Here is a 27,740-nt window from a genome sequence, read left to right as displayed (position 1 = left end):
CAGTTGGCACTGACTCAAGACATATATGGGTGTACATTGCTATTTATGGCATAGCTGAAGGAGGTGTCATGATTCAGTCTGGACTCCTTCTCAGCTACTCTTTACAAAACACCAACGAACATGAGCACTAATCCCTGTTATACTCGTTTACACACACCCTACTGATCCTTTGTGATCAGGCTACAGAGTATGTCATCAAAAGATCCTGGCATGTCCAGGGGTTGGTTTCATGTGTACTCTCCAGTCCAGCTGGTGAATATTGTGATATTGACACAATGTCACATCTGCCTCATGTACGCAGACAACCCTCTCCTCCTTCTGACAAACTCAGATATATGTGTGAGATGCACCTATATAGACATAAGGGTGCTGAACTCTCTCGACCCATGACTGGCACAGTCTATCAGGTGGTGAAGGTAACCACACATTCTCGGATGCTGTAAATGAACTCTGCCTAAGCAGCAGAGACCTCCAAAGCAGACACACACACAACTGCTACCCCACTACATTACCCACATATCACATAGTTTACAATGTCAGTGTGCCACACAGTCACTGGCCTTTGGGCTAAACAACACACCTAATACACTTGTAATAGGTGGCATTTATTGTCAGACACACTGACGTACCACTCACCAGCCCAAACAAGGGAATAATCACTTTGGCCTGTCTGTCGGGTGCCAGGATCTGCCACATAACACATGCAGTCAGGTCACTCCAAAGCATTTACAGGACTGGCACCATCATTGTCCATGCTGGTGCGTAAAACCTCAGACGTTACTCCCTGGACCACATGACATGATACATGGAGGAACACTCTGATCATGTAGCCCAGGCCAGTATGACCCTGACCTTGTCTAGCATCTTACACCCACCAATTATGATGTCACAGTATACAGACAAACATATCATGTTTAACAGTTGCCTAACAAATTTGTTTCATTCATAGGGGATACAGTGTCTGTCAGCCTGTAGTAACATGTTCAACATGCCACGTAGCTTCACTATGGACAGCTTGCACCTGTCACCCTTGGACTTTCGAATGCTGGCTAAGACTCTTGCTACCACCATAGTGCCTTTTTTAAGCAGGGCTTAAAAGACAAACCCACCTCCATAGATATTAAAGGTTAAATGAAACTAAGGGTAATGCTGCTCAACACCAGATGTGTTAAACTCATATTGCGGCCATTCAGGACTCTCCTCAGTATGGAAGATAATGATATCTGTGCACTAACAGATGCCTGGTTCAGGCTCACTTATGCACACCAGCACTACCAGGTTATGTTTCATACCATACTTTCTGACAACAACACTTGGAACAGACAACACAACTAGGGCGAGTATCCATATACATCACAGATACACACACCTCCAGGTTAGTAGCACTGCACAAAGCATCACAGACCATACATATACAACTACCATTGTGCAAAACTGCCTTTCAGTTTGTTGCCTGCTACAGACCACCCTCCCAAACTCTGGAACCACACTCGGCTTTCATGGGAACTATGGAGAATATGAAGGTATCCACAAACACCATTATATTGGGTGACTTCATATACACAAATATTGACTGGGGATACTACTCAAGCCCCAACACCCTCACCCAACAGTCGCTACAATTTGTAGACTCATATGCTATGGCACAACCAGTCAGCACAGCCACAAGGGGGAATACATATTGGACCTGATCATCACCAACATGGGGACTCTATGTTCCACACCAGCGATATATCCCTCATTGGTAAGGTCAGAACATACATGTATCTCACTGGACATACATATACCCTCCACACACCCATCCTGGGTAATCTTGGTGAACTTTTCATGAGCCAACGTCTCACTTCACCAAAGCAAGGTGGTATCCTTCAGAGACCCTGAGACAGTGACAAATATGGCTTACAATGCTGAATCCTTTACATACACATTCTATGGACACCTAGTGGACTGCATGGATTGTGCTATCCCAAATAACAACAGGACTCACTCCTCCAATGGCAGGGGACCTGTCTGGTAGACCCCAGCCATTAATAAGCTGTGCAATGTCAGGAGGAAGCTACTACATGATAGAGCACAATCCCAGACTGGGAAGGCATCTGTGATCTGTACTAGCAGACAGCTACGATCACTCATGAACTTTTCTAAGGGCCACTTCTACCGGACAATTGCACCAGACACGTAGGACTATCACACGGCCTTCTTCAGTTATGTCAGGAACCTGAGTGGACACTCACTGATATGCTGTGAGTTACTGCATACTGACTAGACTTACCCTGAACCCACTGGCATTGCCAACATCCTGGCAAACAGGTTCAGTGCAGATGTCTTCCCCCATCCCCCCTAAGGAGCAACTATCCATCCTAACAGAGTATAACCTCCCTGACATCACACAGTAACAGGTGAGTGCTGCCCTCCCCAAAGCATACATCGCAGTATCAATGGGACCAGATGGTGTCCCGGCCTGCATCTTACACGAGCTTCATGACAGATGTAACTCTCACATTACATCACTATTCAATATCGGAGTTACTACAGGATATGTACCCAAGGAATGGCATACAGCGACAGTGGTCCCACTCCACAGAGTCGGTGCCACAATAGACCACAGACAATATTGCCCTCTAAGCCTAACTAGCCTGTTCTGCAAAGCTATGGAGCATATTGTCATGGGACTCATACACATAGACATCAGGAAACTACAGCCACTGTGTCCTACATATTTCAGCGTTGTTGTGGGCAGATCTTGCTTCTTGAACCTGTTTGTATTCTTTAAACGGTTAACAGGTCCATCGACATAGGGGCGGTTGTCCACACAGCCTACCTGAACCTTGCAAAACCCTTCAACACAATAACCCACTGGGCCATTATGCATAGGCTCACCAGCGTCGATATGGACACATATCTCACATGATAGATTGCTACCTGGATCAGGGATAGCACCCACATGGTCAGAATTGCAGGTGCCATGTCTGACTATACACCAGTTACACATGGCATCCCTCACGGCTCGGTCCTGGGACCTCTCTTGTTCAGTGTATATTTGTCTAATGTACAGGCTACCACAGGGGGAATATGGCTGAACATGTTCGCACTTGATTGCAAACTGGGTGCCATGATCAAATCTCCAGCTGCCACATGCATACTCAAACAGGGTCTCACAGAGATGGATGACTGGTGCCTGAGCCATGGCCTACAGCTAAATGCCATTAGTTGCATAGTCATCCCCTTTGGGAATAACAACATGCCCACACATTACCACATAGGTAGTACTCCATTACATATGGTAGGAGTTGTTAGGGGTTTGGAGACATGACTTGTTTGTACTGTCGCCTTTGACATTCACGTTACCAAAGTGGTTGGACACACCTTCTATATGGGCCACCTTATCCCATATGGTTTCACATCTAGATCGAGTGAGGTCATTGTGCCCTTATACTCATCACAACCATGCTTGGTTACAATGCCACATTTGGGGTGTACCTTACCCAACACCTGCAGCAACTGTACTGGCCACAGAAGTTCCTCACCAAGCTGATCTAGGGACTCACACGGATGCCCTGCACAGTTCGGATGCAGTAACTCCAGGTTTACTCAGTCGCTTACCACCTACTCAGATATGATGTGTGCCTGTTGTTTACAGGTATACCCAACCCAGAATTACATGCTCCACCTCAGGATATCCGACTCCCTTGGACCTACACACTCCAGGGACGTATACCTCAGCACAGATGTTAATAGGACATGCTGGAGGGACAGATTCTAATCCCAGAGGCTCCACTCACTCCAGATTGTAATCCCAGTTTCACATAGGCAGAGCCACCCACTGACCACCTACAGGAGACATCTTGATGACTGTATGGGTGATTGTATGTTTACCCCTAGGATATCTTCTGTGTCCCTGCTAGACAGAGGCACACTAGCCTAAACGCACATGGGCTATCTTATGTGACCTACTATTCACACACACAGTGTAGTAATCAGACAGGGTTGCAAATGCCAAACACACTCTGGCTAGGCTTGTACATGTCCTAGGGCAGATAGCCTAGTATCAACCTCACAACCTATGCTAATGTTCAGGATGCACGATGTTTACTGCTGATACTGTATGCAGGTCTTTATCGTCTTTGCTTTACCAGTTTCTATGAACAACTTCGGCATCTGCAGAACATATTTGATTATGACAGGGTTCCACTATATTATAGATGTGTCTGTTGTCATATAACTGTGTGCACAGGGCGGATTGCTGGATAGTGACAGGTTCCTGGGTTAACACATGCAACTGCCAGATATGCGTGGCCCACTGCTGTACTCAGACATGGCCTAAGTGTGAGCATGCCCAGTTCAGGCTTTCCGTGTTTTGTTGCCTGACATTTGTCTCATTTATTCAAGTGTGTGAGCATGCCCAGTGTGGCCTTTCAGTATGTTGCTATCTGAGGTCCACTACATTTGTTGATGTGTGTGAACATGACCAATATTAACATTTATACTGTGTGTGTTGGAAGTCAGGTTCTGTTCTTACTGCAGGACTCACCTTTGTGTCATAGCTCAACAGGGATTATGCTGTGCCTGCAGGGTTTCCATGAGATACTTTGCATAGACTTATCAACATTCCTTCATACAGGCTGACCACTGCAATACTGTCATGGTTTAGTGGTTCAGTACTTTGACTATAGTGCACAGTATCCTGGGTACAAAGCCCATCACTGCTTTATATTTTCATACTGAGCAGACCAGACTGCTTAAGGGCCAGTTAAGCAAATATGAGCATGTTGGCTTTTGTTCAGCTATGCCCTACTTAGACCAGGCTTGTCTGACATTGCTCAATATTCACCAACATTGCTGGACGTTGCCCAATATTACTCAACATTGACCACAGTTGTGCTAGTTGGTGTGTGCGATTTTGTTTGCATATACTACATGGTGGTAAATGCTGTTTAGCACTGATTTATATTGCTTAACATATGGCAATCATGCCTTAGGTGGTGCTGCAGGGCTGCCTATGTTGGATGCACATACTACACTCCCTGTACATGTTTGAAAGCAGGTAGTGTCAACTTAGGCATCCCTTTTACTATATGTGCAAGTCAGAGAGAGGTATCATTTCCAGAGTTCCTACTGAGCTAGTGTATGTGCTATGCGTTGCCTCTTTGCCAAGGCCAAAGCATACTGGGCATGCCTCCTTCTGCCTACTGGGGCAGGCTCAGGTTGTTCATCCTCCGAGTCACGCTCTGCCTGTGATGGCTTTGGCAATGGTGGGGGGCTGTTTGGCCCAGGCCTATGCTGGTCCTGCTGCAGCTGTTTTCTCAGGATCATATTATGTAGCATAGCACATACCATGACAATTTGGGTACACGTAGTTGATGAGTACTGCAAGGCTCCACCAGATGTGTCCAGGCACCGGAACCATGACTTGACCAGCCCAAACACACGCTCTATTACATTACATGTTTGTGCGTGTGCCTCATTATGGCGCTCCTGTTCAGTGTGTGTGCATTTCTGATGGGTGTTATCAGCCACGGCTCCAGTGCATAGCCAGCATCCCCCACTAGGTGACCATGTGGGATGTCCCCATTGGCAAATGTCTAGTACAGCTGCGTCAGATGCCAGATATGGGAATCATGGTAGCTTCCAGGGCAGCCTGCACACACATTCAGTATTATGCCTTGGAAATCACACACGATCTGGCAGTTGATAGAGGGGAAGCCCTTGCGGTTGAAGTAGACCCTACCCCGCTCATTGGCTGGTGATTTGATGCATATGTGCATGCAGTCTATTGCACCCACTACCTCAGGGTATTCCGCTATTTGCTGGAAGAGATGCATATTGCTGGCCAATACCTCACGGGAATTGGGGAAATATACATGATCACTGACATTTCCTGACATGGCATCCAGGAACTGGTGCAGTACCCTGGATGCTGATGCCTGTGATATCCCCATCATATCACCAGTTGGTCTCTGGAAGGTCAATTGGCTTAAGTACTGGTGTCATTCAAGGGGATCCAATGCCTGTCAGCTTGGGATGATGATATGCTCGACAAGCACGATGCTGCACTGGGAGGGCTTGACATCTGTCTGTGGCTCTCAGATATTGGCAAAGGCTCTTGTTACCCCCCCTAGTGCTTAGGCAAAGCTCAAAAAGAAGAATCAACAAGGATAAGAAACTAGAACTAAACTCTACGTCAACGTTCAGAACGCCAGAAAACTCTCAGATGCACACACTTAACATGGACCCTTAGCATGGAGAACAGCATCTATCTGTGCAGTAACAGGCTTTCAAACCCAGGCCAGAGAGCACCCAGCACTACAGGTTACTATACCTTTATTTTTTTACCAAAACTTGACCAACAAAGGAGGACCTAAGGGGATATCCATCAAAGAAGATAAGATACCCACGCCTCCAGTTGGTCCAGGTTTATCAGAGACTATCCATGCAGACATAACAAACTAACAGTGGTAAAAAACTGATCCAGCACAGTGCCTTGCTCTCTTACAGACCACCTCCCAAACTCAGCAGTCCCAGAATCCTGGGAAAGGGAACAGTGGAAAATGTCTCTCCAAATGCTACCCCCTATGGACTCTGGCAACAACTGCAAAGAAGACTGGGATAGCCAAAATCCAACCAAAAGGCCCAAACACTCCCTGGGATGGAACAAAAAAATGCACATGCAAACACACATTTACACCTCCCAGACAAAAAAAAAATAACCACCTGATACCTGATCATAACCAACATCTATGCTCCAGGATCCAGAAGTAAGATCACTGCCCAGACTGGTAAGATCAGACCATAAACTAATCTCACTTCCCCTCCCCCCCCCCTACACTACAAACTCCCAGAAAAAGACTCTAAAGTAAATCAAAATTCAATGAACTCAAAAAATAGGTCCTCTTCAGCCCCCTTCAACAAAAAGAGCATCTGACCAAGATGGCAGAATATAAACGATTTCTATGAACACCTTCACCTTCATGCCATGTTGGATCATGCACGATCAAAAATAAAACCAAGACCCAGTCCTCCCAAAGGCAGGCAGGTGGAAAAGGGACTAAAACAATAGACAAACAATAAACAATAAGGATAGAAAGGGCTGCTAAAAAAAAAAAGGCACAGGAAAATCAGGAAAAAGGCAAGGATCCGGCTATTGGCAAAACAGGAAACTACTGAATAAGGTTCCAAAGGCACTATTAACTAGCTTGACAAACAAACACTTCTTCAATCCCGCAATAGGGAACCTAGTTATGTGAATCACTCAGAACTAAACCCCTCATAATTAAATATACCAAATAAACAGACCAGCACAACATCTGCCCTGACACACTCCAACATCAGCTGACAGCAAAAATCTCCAAAGCAAAAAACCAGAAATAAAAAATCCAGAATCAGTCCCGGGCCCCATCCTCATCCCCCCAAGAGGGCAGAGCCTCAGGTCAAAAAAGATACTGTCAAAGCTCAGCCTTTACATCCAGATAAACCAGGAGGCGGTGTAAGACACACAACAAGACTGCTCTCCAAAAAGGAACCTACAATTCAATTAAAACTACTGCGCAAACTAAGCCTGACTACAAGATAAGGTGGACAAAGTGCCATCCTGGATAACGTGGTCCTAGCAACATCCTGGAAAGCCTCAGGGATCCTGGAACTAAAGGGGTCTGCAAAGCTACTGGCTTGGTCCAAGGCTTTTGTGGAAAGGAAGATCATCCAGACCCCATAAATAAACCTATAAATGCTTCTCAGACATACCATGCTGCAGTTAGAACAAGGCCATTGAGATCCTGAACCTGGTACACTCACCCCATCAAGACCTCCTTTACACCAAAGACATAACCCTCATAAATAGAGGTCCTGGAGATATACCACCCTTACAAAATATAAATAGTGGTGTATTGGCTCATATACAACACCAAGCTCACAAGCAAATACCAAACCCCTATGTCACTAGATGGTCTGTAAGGGGTCCAAAGGGACAGACAAACATGACTAAAAGTGCTGTCCCCATGTCAAGTCCAAACCAGGCAGTCCTGGTTGCCTCCAGTGCTCTTCCCTGGACACTGCAAACTCAACAAGGTACAGAGGCTGTCATGACCAACATGGATCGACTAAATCGAGCCAGTTAGAAAAGACTTAGGCATACAAACCATACGCCAGGCAAACATCCAACTGTACCTATCCAAAGATCCTCCTAGAAACAGACCCAAAAAGCATGAAAATTGGCCTCAAGCTAAATGCCAAAAGTGTGGGCAGAAGACCTAATTAAACAAGCAATCAAACAAATGAACCATAATTGTGGTAAATCATTAGAAATACAGAAGGCAACCTATTTTTCTTCCCCCAGTCCCAAACCAATCAGGAATCACCATGGGGCGGACTACCTAGTCATCATTGGCAACAACCCACCATATCAAGTAGTACCAGGGATCATTTTCTTCAAAGGATCCACATCTGCAGCATAGTCATCCCTCATCAGGCAATTCTCAGGTACAATGCCCCTAACGGATGTACATAACCCAGCCACCAGCACTAAACACCAAGAGACCCCAAGATACCTCACACTGTGATCAAAAAACTCAAAAAGAGATGCCATAAAGCCCTCAGAGAGAAGAAACTCTCAGTCTCAGCAGTGGCATACCATGTGGCCAGTCTAATGCCTGCCTGATGTATAACTCACATGTACCATCCAAGAAATAAATAGGAGCTGCTCAAAAACACTCTCTCATCAAGCCCAGCGTTGATGGAGATGCAGAGTCACTGGAGTCAGCCCCTTCATGCTGGAGGGATGGATGAGTAACAGAGTATACCCTTCACTCTGGAATAAAGGGTATATGAAATCCCCGGTCTCAAAGGCTATTGACTCTTCACACATTCATCAGGTCACTTGGATGGGAGAGGGCAGCATTTAATATACCAGAAAACCAATGCTGGAAAAAAACCTTTTGCTAATATTCTTAGGCCAACACATACTTTGGTTTCCACTGGGATGGGTTCCCCTCGGTTGGTTCTGTGTGTGAGGCGTGGAGTGCACAGCTAAAAAATTTGCTGCAGGAGGTCTCTGTCCACTCTATAGTGCTCCACTATCTCCAGCTCATGTAGCCCCTGGTAGGTTACCCTGGGCCTGTACACTGTTCTCCGTCTCCTCACTGTGAGTTGTCCAGCAGCATTTCCATTGTCATGACCCTCAGCATGTTGCATATGTCGCCTTATAACATCAATGGCAGCCCCTAACATTTCTTTGTCTCAGTAAAGCTTTTCAGTTTAAACTTCTGTTAGCTTACTGCAGTGTCTGTTGTGAGAAACATAATGGACTGTTGTTTGCAGAGTTGTAAGTGCTATTCTGGGCTGGGCTAGTGTACTGCCTGTGTAATTGCCTGATTCTGATTGTTTTCACCTGCTAGCTCTGCTAGTACTCCCTGGTAGCTTCCTAATATTTGTTGTGCTTCCTTTTTCCTTTCTGTTTCCTCAGGGGTGAGCGCCGCGCACAGAAGCGCAAACACGCGCACACCAGCTAACACGTGTGCACACATGCTTACACGGACTAAAACTTGCTTATTCGAGTTAAAACGTGTGCACACCAGCACAAATGCACTTACAACTCTTTAATCAGCTGTATACATGCTTACTCCGGCTTAAACGCGCCCACTCACACTTACACGTGCGCATTCTGTCTTACTCAGGTTTACAGGTACACACACACATGCATACCCGCTCAGCAAGAAACTTTGGTGTTATCCACGGCATACACCTTCCATTTCTTGCCTTTCCCTAGCCTACCTGTTGACACACCTCTTTCCATGAAGTGTAAATGACAGCTGACACATGCCACTCTGCTCCAATGAGCTTCACTTCTTTCATACATACCCCCTCATGATGTCATCTATCCTCTACTCTGTTACTCCCCTTATCCTACTCCTACACTGCACTGTCTGTGCTCATTTGCTATGTAAACTTGCAATTCACTATCGTAACCATCATTTACATAGGATTGCCTACTAATGCTTGGTTACATCTCTTAGACTGAGCTTCCCCCCTTAGCAACCTCTACTCGGTGGCCATGTTGTCTTCAGCCTGTCATTCCCTTGCATTGTACACTAACACTTTAAATAAGATCCACATTTGTGGGTTTTAATTTTTAGTTTTCTGGGTTTTAGAGCGCAGCCCGTTTGCGCAGTGCTGCACTACGCTTAAACATCGGAAATCGGAGAGAAAAAAAAATATATATTTTTTTTCATATTGCATCAGGAAACATTTCCAATGGACATATATTTGGCCATTGGCATGCTTCCTGCACTGGATGCAACCTTTATTTGGAGCTGTCACGGCTCTGTTTTGCTATTTGCAGAATGGTACTCAGTTGTCAACTGAGTACATTTCTGCAAATAACACTGCTCTTACTCGGACAGGTTTGGGTTTCCTGAATCGCAAATCTACCTCATTTGCATGCCTTTTGCCTGCAATTGAGGTAATTTGCATATCCCAGTCATGTCCGTGTAAGAGACGTTTTTAGGAGCTCTCTTGCATGCCCCTGCAGGCTGTTCCTGGATCGCTCGCCGGACATGATGGCTGCATGGAGTCTTACTCTACAATTAGACTCAGTGCAAGCCATTGTGAATCCGGCCCAGTTTTTAGTACCAGTTCCAGTACTGCACAAACATTCTCTCAATCAGCTTCCATCCTTCTAGATACATTGAGGAAGATAGCCAAGCTTTTCCAGTTTATTCTGGAGTATCTTCTCCATTATTGCAGCACACACCATAGAAGCAATGATCCAAGCACAATATCTGCCTCTAATAAAAGGCTACCTTTTCTAACTAACAAGACTATAGTTTTCTTTTTAAATAACATTTTAAGAGCAGGGCCCATATGATGCCTCTCTAGCTATTACAAAAATGTAGCTGTCTGTCTTAAAGAAATAATACTATTTGCACTGTTTAACAAAGCAGCCACTTTACACCAGTGCCACTTACATTATACTGCTTCAGTTTTACAATTTTTCCCATCATAGTTGAAAACGACCACACCATGATGTATCTGTGCTTTGTGTGTGTGTGTGTGTGTGTGTGTGTGTGTGTGTGTGTCTGTGTGTCTGTGTGTGTGTGTGTGTGTGTGTGTGTGTGTGTGTGTGTGTGTGTGTGTGTGTGTGTGTGTGTGTGTGTGTGTGTGTGTGTGTGTGTGCATACACCCAAATGTATGTGCAAGTCTGTGTTTTGAGTGTGTCTGTATGTGTGTGTGTGTGTGTGTGTATGTCTGTTTGAGTGTGCATGTATGCACACACACACACACACACACACACACACACACACACACACACACACGAGCACATATACAAGCATACACACAAACATATATGGAAAAAGACAGAAATATAGATGAAACCCATACTTTAGTAGTACATAATGCAAAAGCAGCAGTGGGCACAAGGGCTGGAAAGATCATATGTACTTTCAAATAAATATTTACTAATCTTTACTTTTTTTCCTAGCTAAAATTGGTAACCAAATGAATTAAGTTCTGTGGAATCCAAATATTATTTTACATAGAGCATTCAGAAAAGTTTCAACAGCTACATGGATTACAAAGCATACATCTGAGTTGAAGAAAATATTAACTTCTATTTGATAAAATTTTGCTAAACCTTGACCTTTATATGTAATTTTATAGACCATGGGACCCAGATAAAAATGATGTAAATCCTCTACAATATGCCTGTGCCTCTAGTGCTGAATGCACTGTGGCTAATCAAAAAATATTGCAAAGACGACAAAAGAAACCAATTTTGATGGGGATGTTTTGGGATCAGAGGGAACAGTGAAAGGTAGAATTGCCATGCAAACTGCATAGCATAAGTGCTTTGATGTTAATCATTAGTATAATGAAGAAAGTAGGTCAAGCTCTTCTGTGATATACAGGAAGCCAATACTTTTAGTTTTATATGATATTTTACTTTACCTTTACTGAAACTAGCTTTTTAGGTAATAATGCATAACTGACAAGGTAAGAGTCATATTCTGAAATACGTGAATATCTTACAGCATTATACAGTTAATATAAAGAAAATATCAGAACACTAAAAATTATATAAACTAATAAAGTGTTTACATTAAGAAAGCGTAAATGCCATAATTTCCAATGTTACTCCACCAACAGAAAAAAGGCAAATCACAGTATACAAACGCGAGATGTAGGGATTAAATAAATTGTTTCTGAGTAGGCCATAACAAATGGTTGACTGAGCCATATTGTTTATTCTGTCCAAATGAGAGGAATGATGACAAAATAAAGTATATAGAATTTTCAAACAAATGGATAGTGAATACATTTGCTAAATATCTGGTCACCTTAACCATTCTGAATGAAAGTGCTTGCAATAAGAAACACTTCTGCCCTATATTGTGGCATAGTACAGTGAACTAAATGAAATATAACAGCTAGGACTAAAGCACAGTTCAAAAAGCTTAGCAAAAAAATTATTTGCATAATGGAAGGAAGCCTATTCATATTTCAAACAAGCATGCCTAAACAATGTTTCTGACAAGCTGGCAAAATCATCTTAAATGTTATATATATATATATATATATATATATATACACACACAGATTCCAACTTTTAATGTTTACTTCTTTTGCCCCTAACCAAAAACTTGTCTTTTTTGGTTAAAGACTCCTGTGACTAGCATTACTGTGCCATAGATAGCCTGCAAGAAACAATCAATCAATTTGTCCTAGCTAGTCACAATCACCCTGTCATTTATAATTTGGTGCCAATTGCTGGCAGGCTTCTAGGGTGATGAATGTGTCTGTCAGTGTGTTGTTTCAGGTGTGGCTTCTTACTTAACCACTCTAATTCCCATAGGTATTTGCTACCTGTTGTAATGCCAGCAAATGCTTCAGGTAGAAGCATATCTCCTGCTTTCCTAACCACTGTCTAGTTGGGGTGTTACCCACCCTACTTAAATCAAAGTTATGGCAAAAGGTCATAGTTCTACTATAAATTCATTGTACATTCTCATATCTGTTCTCAATTCCACCATTATTTCCTTCCTCAGATCCACTTTTTGCGCCAGCTGGGCTATCCCAAATAACATCACAGAGACTGTATTTTTTTCACCTGGTCACCTTCCATTCTGTGGTACAATTCTCTTCAGGATCTTTCTCCTGGTCTCCACCAGTTCTATCAAGAGAAAAGCTACCTGACTGCCTACTCCAACCACCACTGCCTCTTTTTAAGAGGCAAATGCCATAATTGCTACCCTTCCTTGTAATACTATTTCTCACTCGAGCTGTTTTCATTATTAGCCTTACGTTACCTGGATTAGTACGCATATATCATATCATAACATATCAACCATGGTATATGAGCATCTATCAGTTTGTTAACCATGTTACATGCAAAATATACATTTCAGTGCAATTGTTATGTACTAAACAGCCACTATAGCACAAGCTCCTCCAAGTGGAACTCACCAACTCTTCACACCCAGATGGGTGGCACAACATGGGAAGACAATCAACATTAATGTGCATGTGTCTAGTCCTACACTGGATATTAAAGTTAAACAGCCAGAGGTTTAAAGGCCATCTGCTTAATTTATTAGGATCACAATCCATTTGGCAGAAAAGTTACAGTGAGGGGACATTCTCTTTTAGTAATAGAGGGGGCATTCTCTGTTAGTAATACAAATTATCTTACTAGAGTGTAAAATCTAAGGGTTGTGAGGCTCATTTAATCAGTAAACATTGCACTCAGTAGCCAAGTCCCTAAAGAGTCCATTGCTTAACTTCTAGATGGTATAAAGATCCAAGTAAGGAGGTAAGATACTAACTGATCCGATTTCTTACCATCCTGTTGTATGGTATTTTTTAATGTAGACTTCAGGGTATGCTGTTGAGCACCTGCCATAAGGTTTCAAGACCTTACCTATGAGAATTTGAAAAATGGCAAACCTTCCTCGTTCCACCAACCCATCTGTCCAAGAATGATAGCCTTCAGTTCTTCTATGTTTTATGTTGAAACACTAACAGTGCTGTTGCATTAAACTGAATTGAATGGGGTTGGCTCACAAATATTCCTTTGGGAATCCCTACCCTGGAGGAAACTAACATTAATTGTCTACCTATTAATCTAGAACTGACCTACTGCAAGGGTGCTGCTTAACGAAATTCATGATGCAGTCAATATTTACTTAAACATTTTCATAGCCATTCTCATATGTTAGTAAAGGACACACAAGATCCACAACTATTCAATTAAATAAAAATTCACTGATAAGCCAAATTATTTGTGGACTTCTAAAGCCAGGATGTAGCAACATTCTTTTACATTCATGCCATGCTGTGCATCAGTTTTCAGTGCTGGCTTTACATAATGCCAGTACAATCTAGTAATAACTCTAGATTTGGCTTTGTCTATTACTAAAGTGATCCCCATAACTAGGTAAACATTTAAAATGTCAGGATACATGACAGTGAGTCCTGAAACACTGATACTGAATGGCCAAAAAATGGACTTCCATATATTAAATCTGAGGTTGCCATTTCCCAGAATGCTTCCTTTTCTCCAAGTATGGTGATCTCAGATTTAATATATATAACTTTGGGTTTTATGGAGGTCTTGCCTCCAAATCAAGGGTTGCAGAGGGTTTGCCCCCTACAAAATAGAAGTTTAAAGGAGAAGTGTATGTTCAATAGTTGGTCTTTTCCTGGGTTTTTGATATATATATATTTTTTTGGCTTGTCAATGCTTGGCACATCAAGTGCCAACATTTGAGTAGGAAGTCCCAAAAATATGTCTAGCTCCCATTTTCATTACAGGTATTATAAATATCTTAGGAGCTATCTGTTGCCTCAATGTTTTTCACTGTCTTTTTTTACTGTATATATCAAGACTTTCTTCAAGTCACAATACAGGCCTAGGATGGGACTAGCCTACACCTCTGTTTCTGCTCTGGCTCTGTTGTCTCTGATTCTCCTTAATGCATTGTCCTACCACTGAGATTTCATGAAATTTTCATTAGTGATCTGAAAATCTGGAATGTCAGAAACACTTTAGTTAGTACACTGATAAGAGGCAGGAGGTACAAATTATTTTTTTAAACAGATATAGGTGATTCATCATTGTCTGTCCTTTCTTCCTTGAAAGGCTATTGATGTCAGTGACTTTCATTTGTAATTGATTTTTACAGTTCCTTTACCTTCACTTCAGTAAATTATCTTGGTTTTCTGTCTCAAAAATTTGCTGTGAGTGTCATGTGACCTAGGATTCTGTTCTGGTTCTTTGTTTTGTAGTCCTTCTGTTAGGGAGTTTATTACCAGAATGCTTTCCTTTTTCTATTTCTATGTGGATATCTTGCATTACTTTAAAGTCTGGAATTTTCTTATATGATGCTATATGTACTGTTGGCTTTTCCTTTTCTGTCTCTGTACTGCCTTCTTTCATTGACCTAATTCTGTGTTTTTCTGGTAAAATTCAGTAACCAATTTGCAAATACATAGTAGTTTTTGTAACCCCTCCTTTTGTTTTAGGTTTGCAACTATAATATTAATTAATAATAATAACAATGGTTCCAGAGTAATATTCCTTATAGTTCTTGTTCATCAGTAAATAAAATGCATTGGCTACTTTAGTAGCATCAAAATGGCACTAAGCTGATTCTTTCATCCTAGTTGTTACTTTATCATTCTTCACTGGTGTATTTTGCATTATTAGCATGTTGGTTAGAAATAATGTTTTGAAATACATAACACTGTCATTATCAGTTACACAGTGTTTTACAGCAAAGAATTCCTTCTTCCCTCAGCTAAAACATATAGTTGAATTGCTGTCAGCTTTTGTTTGTTCACACGTCAGAACATTCCTAGCTACAGGTTTAAGTTGTTCAGTTTTAGACATCATTCATTAGCTAGTAACCTTACAATTAACATGACTGTTTTATCAGGACTCTTAGTGTAACTTTAAAGTAACTAAGAATGCCCTTTAAAAGTTGTCAGTTGTTTTATGTCTCTCATTTTTATTTGCTTGCTGTAAATGAGGCATTTGTGGTCCTATTGTATGGTTTGAACTAGATTCACAGTTACAAAACTACTTTGTTTTTGTCACAGAAGACATACCTGCTCTAATTAAGAGTCATTTTCCATTTTGTGATGACCCACATGATAAGTTCTGATTAAGTCCATGTACTGTTTCATGACCTCACTAGTGAGTTGAGTAGACAAAATCTTGGCAAAGTCAGACTGAATCCAGTTATACTTTTTTTTTTTTTTGCATGGCACATAATGTTATACTGCCACTTACCCACCATATTGATGATAGCCTCTATGTTGCCATTCTGGAATAGAGTATTCAAAACTATTGTGGTCTTCAGGATGGGCAGTATATTTGCCAAGTCTGACACCTGCTGCTATAGATAAATTAGCCTTTGGTCTGCTGTAACTTTTCAGTCTGCAAGTGCTATTAGTAGATCCTCCATTGCTGGAAATAACAGAAGACAGAAAATAAAGTTATCTTTTAGTAAATATGTTTAAATCAAAACATTTGCATTTGTAAGCTATGATAGTTTAAGAAAATCCAGGTAATTTGGTAAAGAATCACTGGCCAAATTTCAAATCCTGCCAGCCAGCAGTGTAGCAAGGCAACATGCTGAAGCCACTTCTCTCTTGTTTATGGCAGTTTATGTACATTGAACAAATGCAAACATTCATTATTTTCAGTGACAAAATAACAGCTCATACTGGTAGCAAACATTTAACACAACATTGCTGCTTCAGTAATTTGATCTCAATTCAGTAAGTTTCAGTTTTGCAAAGTTTATTTGTGGCATTCTGAAAGACATGCGTGAATGGGTGTGCCTTCATTGAATGTTGGGCGTCGAGCTGGCAACTCGGCACCATGAAAATCTACTGCCAATCATTAGCAGACCAGAGTTCCGCCGTGGCTATCCCTAACCGGGAAAATCCGAAAGACAACAACATTCATTCTGTAGAAATAAGGAATAACCCCTTTTAAATGAAAATGAAACTATATAGCTGTATTACTTTTATTGTTAGCCATGATTATCATAAGTATTATTGATTTTACTATATGCTATTGCTATTGAAGCCATTGAGTATTGCATGGCATGCATAGTGCCTTTCTTACTCTGTCTTGATTGTATTTATTAATTCTACCTTCATATATGCCTGTGCTCTAACTTTGCTGTTTCCGTACATATCATGTAATGGCAAGTAACTAAAATACTGAAAATAGAGGGCATAAAGCCATACCATTTAAAAGGTGTGTCCTGGCTTCAACAATAGGCATGCAATTAAGGTTTGTTTTCCGAGCAAAGAAGCCTCTGGAATGTTTAGAAACAGACATCACATGAGTTTGAAACATAGGGCCCCATATCCACAGCTATTACAGATGCAAAGTACAGAGGAAATTACATATTACATACATAAAGTAAGATAGTGGGAGTTTTACGTTGTACAGTGAGAAAAGCATTACAGTTTTTACACGTACAAAATATAGACGATATTCATTTTTCATACATAAATTAAATCACTGTGGCATTTTACATTGGGAATCAGATATGAATGTACATTAAAACTGTATACAGTTTATTTATTTATTATTTATTTATTTACATTTGTTTACCAGGAAAGTCCAAGTTGGCTAGAAGCCCATTTTCAGTGGTGGCCAGGGGAGAAAAGCTCCCCAGAAATATAAGCCAAATACAATAATTAGATATAATTAGATAGTGCAATAGTACACATACAGTAAGATGGAGAATATACATCATATAGTTAGTTTAGGAACAACAGCTGAAATGTCAAACATTGTTATGTACAGAAATTGAATATGTACAGTTACTAGAAACAGAGAGAGATATGTTTAGAGATACATTAGAAATTGTTTTGATGTTATGTCACTTAACTATTGCAAAGTAGGAGTTGTTAGTAGTAAAGCAAGTTAGATTTTGTAGAGGCAGTTGTAGTTTTGCATACCAGTATATTTGTTTTATACAGAATATTAGTATGCGCTGGAGCATGAGACAAAAGATAGAGATGTTAGATGAAATAGGAATGGAGGGAAAAGATAAATGTATATGAATTAGAATGAGAAGGTTTGCTATATATGAGAGGGGAATATGTTTATGAGTAGGATTTATATACTGTCCTGGAGCAATGCAGGAGCACAGCTTGTTGCCTAATTAAGTGTTTTTCAGCGATGCTTTAAATAAATTTAGTTTGTCTATCTTAGTTCTAAAAGGATGGAATTTCAGATTTCTGTAACACGATAACAGTAAAGTGAGTCGCTGGCAGAATTATTTAATTTTGTGACAGAATGTTTTGTTGATGGATCTGAGGGTTCTGGTATTCCTATAACATTGCACTGTACCATGTAGAAATGGACATTTTAGGGCAGTATATTAATTTGTAGGCTATAGCGAGTTGTGAGTAGTCAAAGTAGCATGAAGGTTCATGCAAATTAAAATCTTTTAGAAGGATGCAATGGTGAGGGGGTTTAGGGGTATTTGCAGCAACTCTGGCAATTCTTTTGCAAGCCATTTCTAGTTGCTTTTTAGTGTGGAATTGAGATTAGTAATGACAGATGATGTATAAAGCAGGGATAGGAGTCATTATTTAACAGTTTGTTTCCTATTAGAGGTTAGATGTGAAACCAGGTCAGAGTTAGTACACCAAAGGCATCTGGGATTGTGGATGGTGCACATTTGATGCTTTCAAGTATGTGATGGTTGAAGAGTAGTCATAAGTTTAAGAAAAGGAAAGTTGAAAATAAAGGACTCTGGTGGGACTCATTGTATGTTGATATCATGACAAAGTTATCTGTGCTGAAACTGGAGACTTTTAAGGCAGGCTTATCAAGCATGCTCAGGGTAAATACATTTTATATTTTAGAGCAGATATATACATCTGGACAACAAATAGATTTGGACATTTTTGCAGTCACTTCATGGGTGACCATTTTTTTTAAGTGCTTAGAGGAGCATGCAAATAAGCAAGTAGTTATGACATTCCATACAATTTTCCAGACAATATGCATGGTATAGAAATTCCTCCTATGTCATTGGCATCATAAGGAGAAACATTGAAATTAGCCTGTTTTGGAAAGGAAAAAGGGCAGTGGATGTTAGCTGTAGGTAAGAGGAAGAGGAAAATGGACTAACTCAAATGTAGTTTATTTAGAAATTTCAGGTGGGGATATGAGGGTACTTAGAAGAAAACAAAGAAATGAACACTATTGTGAGCATTTGGTATGTGAACAGCTGAACAGCTTGGTTATGAGCACATGTGGCAGTTTCTGTGAAATATGTTTAATGAAAGGAGGCAATCCTTTGGAGTTAACATATTTAAAATATAATATATCTCTTTAGCAAAAAAAAAAAAGGATATATGATAGATTTCATTTCTACTCACTGGACATAGTTCCTGATAAAGGAGGATTCATCATGTATCATCTCCTGAAACATTCCCTGTTAACTTCATAACTAAACAGCTGCAACAAAACTTATTGGAGCTTTAGATGATGTCTTTATTTGGGAAGAGTTGCTGCTGTTCAAGTGAAAATAAACTTGGAGTCTATTCAGGTTATTCTCAGACATTAAAGATGATCAGCCTGTTCTGGTTTATGTTTACTCTCGTGGGTTACTATATGGCGATGTTCATGCAAATGGTTGTTAGTGTTAAGTTCCCTGTTTGAAAAAATCATTAATGTTCAATAGAAAATCTGGGTGGTAAATATCCCTGAGTAAAGTGTCTTTTTTTATTATTTGGGAACCCTATTGAAATTCTGAGAGTGATAACTGTGAGTCCCCGAATTATGAAACAAGCACCAAAGCTACAGGAGAACACTGAATGTCAACAATTGTGCTCTGCTAAAATTGTTTTCAATCCCTACACTCTCGTTACTTGTATATATTAAGCAGAGATCATTCTAACTCAGAGAAAGGGGAACAATCTAAGTTACAGATATTTCACAACTGGTATATTTAAGCCCCCATTTTGCCATTCTCAGTCTTGTTATTCTAAGACTTCCTATTATAGGTCTCAACAATTAAAACTGTTACCCTTTACATGAAATGTTTTATTTCTGAAAATACTGAGTCAGAGGGGGTAGAAAATCTAACACCATTTCAAAATCTTTGTCAGAATACTGTCATTCCATTCATCAGGAAAAAGAAAACAAGTTAAATAACACAAGAGTTTTGGGTGCAGTGCAGATGGTCTGCTTCAAGCTTCCAGTAAATACATTCTGGACACAGACAGCATTGATATATAAAGAATGAGTTAGGAAATTATTAGGCAAAGATATATTCATAGTTTGTTAGAACAGTATATCATGGTAACCTCTTCACTAAATTCTGCGCCAGCACATTATGAAGCAGCAAGTGCAAAACTTTTTACAAATTCCAAGTGGCATTGGATGTAGCACAGGATTTTAGAGCATGCCAAATATTCCGTGACAGTTCAGTAGAATGTCACTTTTGTGGTCAGACTGCTTAGGAATTCAGAACTTACAGATGTATACAGAGTTGTATTAAGTTGTAGGGGAGTACAAAACCACAAAACCACAGCATTGGTAAAACATATGGGGGGAGGCTAGGTGTTCAGGAGAAAGCTGTTAGGGTTGTGACTGGCACTGTAATTGAGGTGTTGTGATGTCTCTACAAACACTATCAACAATCATTTAAACAACTGTGATTAGAAATCCATCCATCCACACCCTCTTTTTCCCATTTTTGCACATAAGGTTGGGCTGTCACTTCAACAGTAGCAATCATCTAGAGCCAAGGCTTAGACTGCTGGGTGGCTAGCCTAGCCATGGTAGTTCTTCCACATACTCTAGTTTAGAGTGTCAAATTCACCCACTGCATGTCTTTGCAATGTGGAAGGAAACAGGCACACCCAGAGGAAACCTATGCAAACACAGGGAGGACATGCAGCTGAGAAATGAACTGGGGAACCTCCTGCTGTGAGTTGGCACCACTACCCAATGCACCACTGTACTGCCCACATGACAGTTTAAACATATGGGTTTTAGCAAGGAAAGACACGGTTTAGCAAGGCAGATTAAAAGAGCTACAGTTTAGCAAAACACCTGCAGATGCAAAATATCTCTTTGTTCATAGGTTCATAGGTAGGTACTAGGCTATCGGCCCTGGGGCCTATACAAGCCCAGCCAACAAGGTACCCTGGCTTTTGCCACCCGAGAAAATGATTTTCCTGTGCCACTGCCGAGCAGAGCCACAGAGGTGATCCCCGGGGTGAATTTCCTATTTCCCATCCAATCATCAAGATTTTTCTTGAAGAATGCTAATGAGGAGCTTTGTTTGATATAGATAGGTAGTTTATTCCAGAGTATGGGAAGTCTCTGAGACAGGAATCTATCCCTCTGGCATGTTCTGTTTATTGTAGTGATGAGGTTTAGGTCCCTAGAGCGTGTAGCTCAGAGGGATTGGGATTTCTTTAAGTGGAGTATGTCCAACAGCTCTGGATTTGACATAGCTTTGTATGTTAGGCAGAGATCACCTCTGAGTAGGCGATATGCGATGGAGTAAAGCTGCAGTTTTTTGAGACAGTCTGCATAGGGCATCTGTTTGAGGCTGGTAATCCTCTTTGTGAGGTATTTCTGTGGCCTTTCCAGTTGTTGTAGATGTCTTGTGAGGTACATACCAAAAGGGGCGTTGTACTCTATAATGGGTCTAATGAGTGATGAGTAGAGGGGAACAATGACCTCTTTTTTCCTGGATAAGAAACCTTTTGTGATGAGGTGGGCCACGTAGAAGGATTTCCTGACTACTGTGATGATGTGATTATCAAAGGAGAGACTACTGTCCACCTGTGTCCCAAGGTCTCTTATCACACTTTCAGTGTTACTACCGCCTATGTTGTAGTTCATGGGTACAGAGTTTTTACTAAAGGGGATGACAATGCACTTTTTGGCACTTAGCTTGAGGCCATGGCTTTGACACCAGGAATCTGTCTCAGTGAGGCCCTTTTGTAGGATGTCCACATCATTAGGAGTTTAAATTATGGCTCCTAGTTTGCAGTCATCTGCGAACTTCATTAGCACAAAGACATTCTGTGTTAGCCTGTACTTCAGAGAAGTAGATACCAAACAGAAGAGGACCCAGGACTGGACCCTGTGGTACTACACTTGTCACTGGTCTGAAGTCGGATTTGGAGTCTGCTACGTTCACAGTGTGGGTTCTGTCAGTGAGCCAGTTGGCAACCCATCTTGTGACATAGGGATTTATACTTAGTTTAGTGAGTTTATCTATAATTCCAGAGTGGGGGATGGTGTCAAAAGCCTTGGCGAGATCTAGATAGTCTGTGTGAACCACCTTACCCTCATCTATGGCTTTGGTGACTGCTTCAAAAAAGTCTATCAGGTTTAGGAGACATGATCTGCCTTTTACAAACCCGAACTGGGTGGGGTCCAGAGTTTGGAGATTACCAATGTCTTTGTTTATAAGTTCCATGATGATACATTCCATAGCCTTGCAGACTAGGCTCATCAGGCTAATAGAGCGCTAGTTCCCGGGGTCCGTGGTGGCTCCCCCCTTGTGGAGTGGGATAACCATTGCTGTGCGCCATTCAGCAGGCACAAAGCCTGAGGTGAGTCTATGATTGAACATGGTACTTAGGTGGGGTGCCAGTTTGTTCTGTAGTTCATGTAGAATGCAGCTTGGGATGTTATCTGGTCCCATGGATGCTGTGTTCTTGGCTTTGGAGAGTTTGGTTTTTACCTGTGCAGCCATGATTGCAGGAACTTTGCATTCTTCCGGTATAGAGATGGGCTCTTTAGGGGGTGAGAGGGGGGTAAAGTTAGCACTAAACCTATCTGCCAGGATGTTGGCAATATCAGTTGGGTCTGTATATTTAGCGCCATTGTGCTGTAACTCAGAGCAGATCTGAGTGTTGCCATTGAGATTCTTAACATAGCTATAGAATGCTTTATGGTTGTCTTTAGAATCAGTGGTGATTTTGTTTTCATAACTAGCCTTGGAGGATTTTATCAGAGATCGCAGCTTCTTACTGAGGCTGACCAGGGAGTTCCTCCACTCAGGGATTTTACTCTCTTTTGCAACAGTTTCTTCCTTCTGTTGTTCTGTTGTACAGTTTGTTTATGGCAGGGGACCACCAGATTGGCTTCCTTTTTTTGGAAGATAGTGTCTTGGTTCTGTTAGGGATAGCACGATCCATGCACTCATGTAAGTGCTTATAAAGTGCAATTGTGTAGGATTCAGTAGTTGTAACTGTATTGTCCATCTGCATGGGTGTCATGAAGTTCACCACTTCTGTCTTAAGAAGCATGAAGTTGGCTTTGGAGACACTTTTTACCATGGTTTACTTAATTAGGGGTGGGGGCAGGATGTGGATATCTAGGGTAATTAGCTTATGGTTGGATCGGACCAATGAGGCATTGACTTCAGGTGTGGAACACTGGTCACTCATGTTGGTAATGACTAGATCTAGGATATTGTTGCCCCTGGTGGGGGTGTGGATAAGTTGATCCAGGGCATTGGAGTTTATGAATTCCAGAATGCATTGAGTGAAGAAGTTGGTACATGAGTAGTTTTCCCAGTTAATGGTGGGGTATTTGAAATCGCCCATTATAGGGTATTTGGCTGAACCCTAACATTTTCCAGTACATCAAGAAAAGAAGACTTGAAATCCTGGGGCATGGTGGGTGATCTTTAGCAAACTACAATTTGGATTGCAGTTTTGCCCAGAGTTAGTTGCACTTGGATAACCTCGGCTGCATTATGCTGAGCAACTAGCCTGGAGGTGTGGATATCCTTAATGAATATGGACACACCTCCGCCTTTGGTGTTCCGGTCCAGGTTACCTGGCCTAAAAGTGTGGTATGAGTTATAGCCTGGTAGTGCAGGGGTGCTCTCTGGATCCTTGAACCAGGTCACAGTCACTGCACAGATATCGATATTCTCCATTTTAAGGAGTGCCTCGAGTGAGTGCATTTTGAGATTTAGACTTCTAGCATTGAGTAGCATCACCCTCAGTTTTAGATTGCCTGTTCCTGTTACGGTGGTAAATTTGTCATTTGAACCTTACCTAAAAAGGCACTATAGGGGCGGCAAGAACCTTAGCCAGTATCTGGAATCCAGGGGTGACAGGTGCAGGCCATTTCTGGCAAAGCATCGTGGTCTGTCAACCATGTCATTCCAGGTAGACAGATACTGGATCCCTTTAGAATGGCACCAGAAGCTTAGCCAATTGTTGAAGTCAATCATTTTGTCCTTGTACTGTGGCATCATTCTGAATGATGGCAGAATGCTACTCAGGGCTAGGGTCATACCTGCCTAGGCTACAAGATTGTCAGCCTGAAGAAGATTTTTTTTTAAGTGCAGTCAGTCCAGTAGTGTACCAAGCTATCATATCTGTTTGATAGCGTTCACTTTTATTTCCTCTGGTCCTCAACTTAGTCAGTACATTTTCCCTTTTTTTAGTCCTCAGCTTCAATGGGGCAGGATGGCACCAAATGACTGTATTACTGTAGGTGTAAGTCAGCCCAGCTACAGCTGTGGTGGACTGAGAGGGTGTCAAAGTCAGAGTTTCCCAGGTTATCAGCCAGATGAATTACAGCTTTTGTAGAGTAACAGTATGCCTGAGAAAACACCTTAGCCTTAAACATTTACCAGTGTGCCACGAAAAATTAATAGTAGCATAATGTTTGACAAACCTTTTGTGTGAGGTTCATAAATAATAAGTAATGTGAAAGATAAGCAGAGTGAACATTTAGTTTTATTTTACATGTGCTTAAACATCATTTGGTGTACTGTTTAATACAGAAAGAACACTGATGCAGTGGGATTGGATATGTAGATATCATACATATATGTATATATGGAATCACTCCATATAATCGAAATATCATAATCTTGAACGTTTTTAACACCAGAAGAAATGCACAAAACTCATTTAATGAATTTTGTTGGTGTTAAGTCCATGCAAGATTGTGCATAGTGGGATTGGAGAATTTGTTGTTTCCCCATTGTAGATAGATCTCAGAGTTGGCATATATAATTAGCAGGGGTGTGCTGGGATGCAGGGGAGCTTGGCCCCTGCAAAAATTCATAACTGCTTTTCTTTTTCATTGTTTTGGCTTTCACTCTTTTGGGATCAATTGTTAGCTTTCCAGATTTGTGTACTTCAATGTTTAGAAGTACATCTACAGACACACACACACACACACACACACACACACACAAAAATATCTATATATATATATATATATATATATATATATATATATATATATATATATATATATATATATAGATATACACATATATATATATATATATATATATATATATATATATATATATATATATATATATCTTCCCACAAATTGACAAGGTCTTTGCGTGTGGGTCAAAGGAGGTTCCCTCTACTCAGGTTACCTTTTTGGCTGGGCTTGTATAGGCCCTAGGGCCGATAGCCTAGTACCTACATATGAACCTATGAACCTGTGAACCTCTGATCCTTGCCTAAAAAATGTAATATGGGGACAGCAAGAGCCTTGGCCAGTATTTGGAAGCATAGGGGCGACAGGTGCAAACCATCTGTAGCGAAGCAACGAGGCTTGTCTATCATGTCATCACAGGTAGACAGAGACTGGATCCCCTTTGAATGAGATGAGAAGCTCAGCCAATTGTTGAAGTTTATTGTATTTCTGTTATATTGCTGTATCATGTAGTTGAAGGTAAGATGCTACTCATGGACAGGGTCATACCAGCCTGGGCTACATGATCATGGAGCTAATATGTATCTCTTCTCATGTTGTCCTGGGAAGTATGTCTCAGATCATTCACACTGACATGTACAAAGAACACGTCATATATGTGCCTGTTCTGAAGTAATGTAAGTGCTTGTGTTATGTGGCGGATCATAGCACCTGGCAGACAACTGGCAGTAACCTTCCCCTTGTCCAGCCGAGTGAGTGGAACATCTGTGTGCCTGACTATGAAGTCCCCTATTACTAGTGTGTTGGGTATGTTGTTTTGCCTTAGGGCCTGTTGTGAGGCACACTGCTTTGGTGTATTATGTGTTTTCTCGCATGTGCTTGGAGGTGCACGTTGCTTGCTTGTCTGCTTAACAGGACACTCTCTCTTTTTCAGATTAATATTTGTATTTTCTGAGTATGGTAATATGTATTTATGTGTGTGTTTTGCTGGTGCTTATATTGTAGGTCTATGTGAGACAGCTGTTGTTGTGGTTGTATGACCCTACTCCTACTGACTGTATTGTCCAGTATTGGGTTGACAGAGCTTAGCCACCGGTTTGACACTGTGTGTGCCAGCATGTGGTGCATCAACCCATATATGATATGGTCATGGCTTATGCATACAATAAACTCACAATACACCTAGTATGATAAGCCTGCTGAGGTTAGCAAATGTGCAAAAAAACTTTGGGCAAACTGTCAGCAAGTAATGTCTGTATTGCACCCTGTAACTCCATATTGCTTGCTGAAATGTAAAGACGTACTTAGTTTGGATTAAGAACACCGCACTTTCCAGCTGTGTGTGTGTGTGTGTGTGTGTGTGTGTGTGTGTGTGTGTGTGTGTGTGTGTGTGTGTGTGTGTGCGTGTGCGTGCGTGTGTGTGTGTGTGTGTGTGCGTGTGTGTGTGTGTGTGTCTGTCTCTGCCTGGGGAGAGAGCAACCTTTTTGGAGACTACACACACCCCTTAAAAGTGGTATACTCATCTTTGTCAAGTCTGATAATGTCACCATCCTACAAATATACCTGTGGAAAAAAGAAATCTAAGTAATGTGTGTAGTGCGTTGTGTAAATGTCTACTGCTGTAGTATAAATGTGTACTGTAGTATCATACTGTAGTTAGGTAGGGGTTCAAATCCTGTACTTGCCAACTGTCTGTGTCGCCCTGGGGAGGAGTAACCTTTCTGGAGACTACTCACACCCCTTAAAAGGGGTATACTCCTCTTTGTCAAATCTGATGATGTCACCATCCTACAAATATACCTGTGGAAAGGTGAAATCCTAGTAATGTGTCTAGTGCGTCATGTAAATGTGTATTGCTGTAGTATCATAATGCAATTAGATAGGAGTTTGAATCTTGCATTTGCCAACTGTGTGTGTGCCCCTGAGGAGAGCAACCTTTTTGGAGAATACTCACACCCCTTAAAAGTGGTATACTCATCTTTGACAAGTCTGATGATGTCACCATCCTACAAATATAGCTGTGGAAAGGCAAAATCCACGTAGTGTGTTGTGTAAATGCGTATTGCTGTAATATCATAATGTAGTTAAATAGGGGTTTGAATCCTGCACTTGCCAAGAGTGTGTGTGCCTCCCTTGGGAGGAGCAACCTTTTAGGAGACTACTCACACCCCTTAAAAGTGGTATACTCATCTTTGTCAAGTCTGATGATGTCACCATCCTACAAATATACCTGTGGAAAGGTGAAATCTCAGTAATGTTGTAGCGCATTGTGTAAATGCATACTGCTGTAGTATCATAATGTAGTTAGGAAGGAGTTTGAATCTCACACACACTGACTTTGTGTGTTCCCGGTGTGGGACACCTTTGGTCAATGTGGAGTGGGTTTTGATTTTTGTAGTGTATGACCTATCACAATGACAACTGTATGTGCATTACACATGTAAGGCAGCTGTGGGACAAATCCATATACATACATGTGACCTCAATTATTTCATAGGTGGGTACTCTGCTTTCACCATGAATGCATCTGTTATCTTTG

The sequence above is a fragment of the Protopterus annectens genome, chromosome 4.part1 (assembly GCF_019279795.1).
Source record: "Protopterus annectens isolate FY-2018-M chromosome 4.part1, PAN1.0, whole genome shotgun sequence".
Lineage (NCBI taxonomy): Eukaryota > Metazoa > Chordata > Ceratodontiformes > Protopteridae > Protopterus > Protopterus annectens.
Note: the sequence above shows the minus strand (reverse complement) of the source record.